Source organism: Triticum aestivum, chromosome 3B (assembly GCF_018294505.1).
Source record: "Triticum aestivum cultivar Chinese Spring chromosome 3B, IWGSC CS RefSeq v2.1, whole genome shotgun sequence".
Lineage (NCBI taxonomy): Eukaryota > Viridiplantae > Streptophyta > Magnoliopsida > Poales > Poaceae > Triticum > Triticum aestivum.
Genome location: NC_057801.1, coordinates 721,739,517 through 721,745,267, shown reverse-complemented (window position 1 = coordinate 721,745,267; position 5,751 = coordinate 721,739,517). Strand labels below are relative to the sequence as shown.

Sequence of the window (5,751 nt, the reverse complement as noted above, 5' to 3'; positions counted from 1 at the left end):
TATTAGTGGAAATGATTGACAGGTAACTTGAGACTTTATCTGCAGATCTTTTGCTGAAGGGGGCTTGTGACTAAGAATCCACGGGTTCAAAAATAATTGTCTCCAACAAAGTTCATGCTTTGGCTACAAACTGCACCTAACTCGTCTTGGTCAAGGACTCAAGGTGGGTGAGCAGCACATTTCAAGGGAAAAGGTTGTCCGCCATGCAAAATAAATAAATAAATCAATCAAATTTCACATTTTGGAAGAATGAAAAAATCTTTTTAATAAAGCCCTAATATGCATATGGATGTACTGTACATGGGTATTACTCCCTCCGTTCCAAAATAGATAACTCAACTATTTTAGGAACGAAGGAGTATGTTCCACGATGAACTGGTTCACGACATGAGCTAAAAAAAATCTTGGATTGTATAGTGAACAGTCCTGTCATCCTTACTATGACCGTGGCAAAACAATGCATCGAAATGGTGATCTTTTGTCTCTCTAACTGACTAGTTAATTATATACTTCCTTCGTCCCATAGTGTCAAACAAGGCTTACATTACATTACGGGACAAAGGGAGTATAACTTTTTTATAAAGCCATAAAAAGGGAATAAAGAAAATGTCAGAAGTGGGGTTTGAACCCACGCCCTCGTTAGAGGACCAGAACTTGAGTCTGGCGCCTTACACCACTCGGCCATCCTGACAATATTGGAAATTTTAACCATTAATCTTTAAAATTATATGTACTGACAGGCTGATTACGAACAGTTGGAGACACCACTCTTCTTCCCCGCACATGCACGCTGACCGCATCCATCTCTGTGTCTCTGACTTCGTCTCCCGCTCGATCATCATGGTTCATGGCCACTGGCCAGTACTGTACGTACGCTTGTTCATTCGGTGGGAGTAATTGTCCGTGACCATCGGAAACTCAGATTGCCAGCCAGGTCAGCACCCAGTACGCACGCCAAGCGAAAAGGGAAACGTTTTGAGCCGGAGCGCCGGCCGAACGACTCGGCCGATCGCTGGCTGCTCGTTAGATCCAGCCATCGTCGCAACAATTAGTCGTTCGATTGCCTTCCACCTGGCCGTGTGCCCCAATCACCTTTTTAATCAGCCTTATCCGGACGCAGAGTCTCTGCACCCGAGCTCAAATGAGCTCGGGTGAACAGTAAAATCAAAACTAAATTAAAAAAAGTTCAAAAAAATCCATTTTTTTAAAAGGAACATTGAAAAGGTTTTAAGTGCTTGCAAAATTTCGTCATGAAATTACATTTTTAAAAGGCGTGACAACAAAAATAAAATCGATACTCTGAAAATGCTATTTTCAAAAGCATTTTGGAGCACTGAATTTTTTTTGCCACGCCTTACAGGAATGTGATTTCATGATAAATTTTTGCAAGCACTTAGAACTTTTGTCAATGTTTCTTCCAAAAAAATTTGGAATTTTTCGAATTTTTTTTATTTTTATTTTATTTTACTGTTCACCGAGCTCAAATCTTCCTCTATCCTCATCTTCTTCTACTCACGACCACCACATCTCCAGCTTCCTCAATCTTCCTCTGCTGTTTTTTTTAAGCCATCAAGGAAGCCGCTCCTCCTGAATCAAATCCCCTGCCCCTGCACCTCTTAGTACTCTGATTCTCTCCTCGCCACTCCTTCCTCCCCTGCGTCGCGGCATCAAGGTCCCATAGGAGGACGCTGGCGACGGGCCCGCACGCTCCTGCTGCCTGCTTCTGCTGCAACGTGGGCTGCTGCTTTCTGCTGCCACAATCGCGGTGCTGCTACGGCCGGCACCCGTGCGCTTGCACGCCACCGCCCGGTGCTACAACCGGCACCCTGTTTTGCTGGAACTAGTGATGCGACTTGCTGGAACTAGAAGTCGCCAGTGATCGAAGTATATCACATGATGACTGGTGCTAGAACAACACTGCATTTTTTTGCTGGAACCGGGTCCGTGAATTGCTGAAACCAATGAGAATTTTTGCTACCCCCCGCGGCCGCCGGAGCTAGTACCAGCACATGCTTATGGTACAACCGTTGAAGCCCTGAGCTGGAACCAGTAGAGATTTTTGTTACAACCGGTGAAGCCCTGAGCTGAGACCAACAATTGTTTTTGCTGCAACAGACTCGAGAGATTCTGCGACGGCGATGGTGAACCTGATTTTTGTTGCAACCGAGCATCAAAAGAGCTTCCACTCACAAGATTAATTTTTTGCTGCCATGGGAAGCTGCATCCCGTTGTATGTTTCCTTGACAGAGCTATGACCCGACGACGGAGACGGTTATTTTGCTCCAACCGTTGTCGTCTTTCGCTACGACTGACGAGGAAATTTGCTAGTACATCCATTAATGGCGAAGATGTGACGCGGGACAGCGGCGACAACGTTTTTGCTGCAACCGCCGTTGTGTTTTGCTACCACCGGCGAGGTTGTTTGCTATATCCATTTAAACGACGTTGATTGGGCGGTCGCCGTTCATGCAACCCCGGGCAGCGAGCATCGACGATGGTGAGAGTTGTGGCCGGCGGCATAGTGATGTCGCGACGGACGTGATACGACGGCGACGGCTAGGTGCTGGAACGATAGAGACCTTGGGTGTTTTGCTACGATGGCGGTGGCGGCCTGCTGGAACCGGCGAGGACTGGCACTGCAATGGCGACCACCGGCGACGAGGGCGGCGAACAACGGCGACGAGGTGGCGACCGGCTTCGGGGCAAGCGGGCGATGATGGCCGGCGAGCTGGCTGACGTATGCGGAGGATCATGGACTGGATTTGACGACATGCGCCATGATTGTTTTCTTCGTTTTCTTAATGAATCAGTGGGGAAGGAAGGTGCCATCGCACGGCTGTAATTAACCATCCAAATCGCGCATGCCCGGTGCGACCGGCCGAAATTTCGACCGGCGCGCCCGCGCGTAGCACTCGCCGAGCGAAAAGCGCCCTTTCGGGGCTCCCCGAGTCATCGTTCTATATGTCTCGTCTCGTCGATCTCCGTCGGTTGGTATGTCCTCCTTCGCTTCAGTTCACTTCACTTCCTTCTCTGCTCACCGCCGTGCACATGCACATGGACGATGACTACCGCGATGCGTCGCCAGATAACCACCACGAGACGAGATGCGCACTTGCCGTACGAAATAGATCGGTCGATGTTTGATTGGGATCCTTGATGTGGGTGAGGGGCCGGGCTACGCGAGCTACAACATCTGATGGATGGATGGAGATCGGATCTTTGAATTATACAGAGCGGCCGGAAATGAATTCACAACCGGCATATCTACAGCCCGACCGATCAAATTTGACCATGTATACGTCAGGTGGACAGGAGCTGGTTATGCATGATTTGACCTGACCGGCACTACAAGCACAATACTTAAATTCTAGGAGTAATATCTATTTTCATACTACACCATGCAAAGTAATTCATCTATGCACTAGATCGTCAGACAATAACAGAAGGAGCTACGGTGAAAATAAACTGAACTAACATACTTTTACTATACTCGTCGTTGAAGATGTCGATGACCCGTGCCGGATAGACTGGCCACGTGGTCATTGGTGGGGGGTCGCACCTCCAGCTTCCTCTCCTCCTTCTCCTCGTCCAAGAGGGACGCAAAACCTCATCCAGCTTCATGTCCATGAGGTGGTACGGCGGCGGCTGGCCGCCACCTCCCGCTCGGACTGAATTGAGTCAAGGATGACGGTCTGCTCCGCCTCAAAAGTCATCGCTGCCTCCACAGCCTGGGCGGTTTGGAAATCTGCCTTCGGCATGCTCCAACCGTCGGGCTCCATGCTCGACACCTCTTTCGCGTCTTCCTCCATGGTTGCGTCCACATCCTCGGCGCCTGACTCCTCCTCCTCGTTCTCCGACACCTCCACTTTCACTTTTTTCTCCATCGCGATAAGCTCGGCGGCGCGGTGTACCTCCTTCGTGGTGCACATCTCAGCTTAGATCTCCAACCGCCGTTCGTGCAGGAGCATCTTATAATATGTGATCTTCCGCCTGACCATGGCGGCCGTCGGCGAGCTTGGATTGGAAGTGCAGAGGAGGGATTGGCGGCGGCAGTAGACGGTAGGAAAAGGAGTGGAATGGGACGGTTCTAGGGTTGCTTCGCCGTCCGGCTTAAATAGCTGGATCTAGTCCATTGGGCGGCATGCGTGGACCGGCGCCATGAAAACGTATGCATCAACCCAAAGGAGATGTCCCGCGGACGCGTGGCTTTCCTCGTGGACGGCAGACGCGTCTGGGGATGCTCGGGCCTCCCCATTTTAATTTGCCCCATCGCCATCAAGGAGGAGCTGCAGCCCGCAATCGCGAAGGCGCGTGGCCGCATCCTCCACTACCTCAGAGGAGGCGGTTACGGTGGTGCCTTGGGCTCAAGGGCCGTCATATCCAAGGCAGAGAGAGTCGCAAGGCAGCAGGCGAGGTACGACCGGCGCAATGCCGGTCACCGCTCCGCGTTCGCCAAGAGCGCCGTGGCGCCGGATTGGGTCCGCAACGACCCCGACCTAGCCGCCGCGTGGACGCTTGACCGCTCCGTGACCACTGCGGAGACGGCTACCAGGCGCTGTCGCCGCCTAGACGGCGAGCTCGCCATGATCGATGAGGGGCGGTCATTAGCGACTGCTCCGCCAACGCAGGTTGTGGCATGGCCGCCGCTAGGGCTCCGAGGGCAACGTCGACAGTGGCCGCTGTGGCACACCACATTGCGCAGTAGGAGGTAGAGCGGCTCCTCCGTGAGCGGCAGACAACCGTGGCCCTTCGGCGTCGTTCCGCCGCTGGAGGGACCACGACGACGACGGTACTAACGGCGACGGTCGTGCGGCAGGGCAGGGCGGACACGCGTACGAGGTGGTTTTTCAGTACATGGTTTAGTTTTTTTCTTAGTTTTTTTTTGTTAAACTGTCAAAATATCAATCTTTTTATGTAAATTATAACCGAACTTGAATGAATTCCGTCATGTTTGAACGAATTTCATCCGATTAGTTTGAATTGTTGTTGAATATATGCGGGCAACGTTGGATGGCGATATCCAACATCAATGTCCGTGGACTAGTTCCTTGTTCACGGACGGATGGTAAAGAAAATTTACGGTTCGCCGTTGGAGATGCCCTAAGGTTCTATCTTCAACTGTACGCGTGTGGCGGTGGTATTCAAATAATCTTTCTATCCTATGACGCATAGTTCGTTGTACAATGAGAATGACTCTATGAGCTATGTGGCTGCAACACCCATCGATCATCCGGTAGCAATCAGGCTACATGGTGCAGGTCATATCACAAATGATGACAAATCTACATTGGGTGGTGAAAGAATTGTACCTCGCTGGAGGAGAGGAACTCCGTTCTGGCTACCGTCTGTCGATCTCTCGCGTCTCTGGCGGTCTCTCAAGAATCGGCTGTTCAGGTGAACCACAGATTATTGACGCTAGAGAACAGATTATCATGTTTGTGTATTTTCTCGAGACAGCATTTTTGATGAACAGTCCTCCATCATGTGGATCATTGTTCTGTGCTTGGGTCTGCCTTGACGGGTGCTAGGCTGCTAGAGATAGTAGTGTCCTGTCATCTGATCAAAGACTTGATTGTTATCGTTCCAGATTTTTGTGGTAGAGTGCTGAATATAATGCTAAATATCCACTTGCGGGGTGGGATATCTTGTGTCGGCCTAAAGAGCAAGGGGGCAGGACATTGAGTATTTTGAAATTTAAAATAAATATTTGATGAGTGTGGATTCAGTTAATGCATAACAAATATCTTCACT

At 50.3% G+C, this 5,751-nt stretch overlaps 1 non-coding gene across 1 annotated transcript; it reads right to left on the bottom strand.

The window, feature by feature from the left end:
- Window positions 1–607: 607 nt before the first annotated feature.
- On the bottom strand, window positions 608–691 carry TRNAL-CAA (transfer RNA leucine (anticodon CAA)). Its single transcript has one exon. It is a non-coding gene; the product is annotated as a tRNA-Leu (tRNA).
- Between the last annotated feature and the right edge of the window lie 5,060 nt (window positions 692–5,751).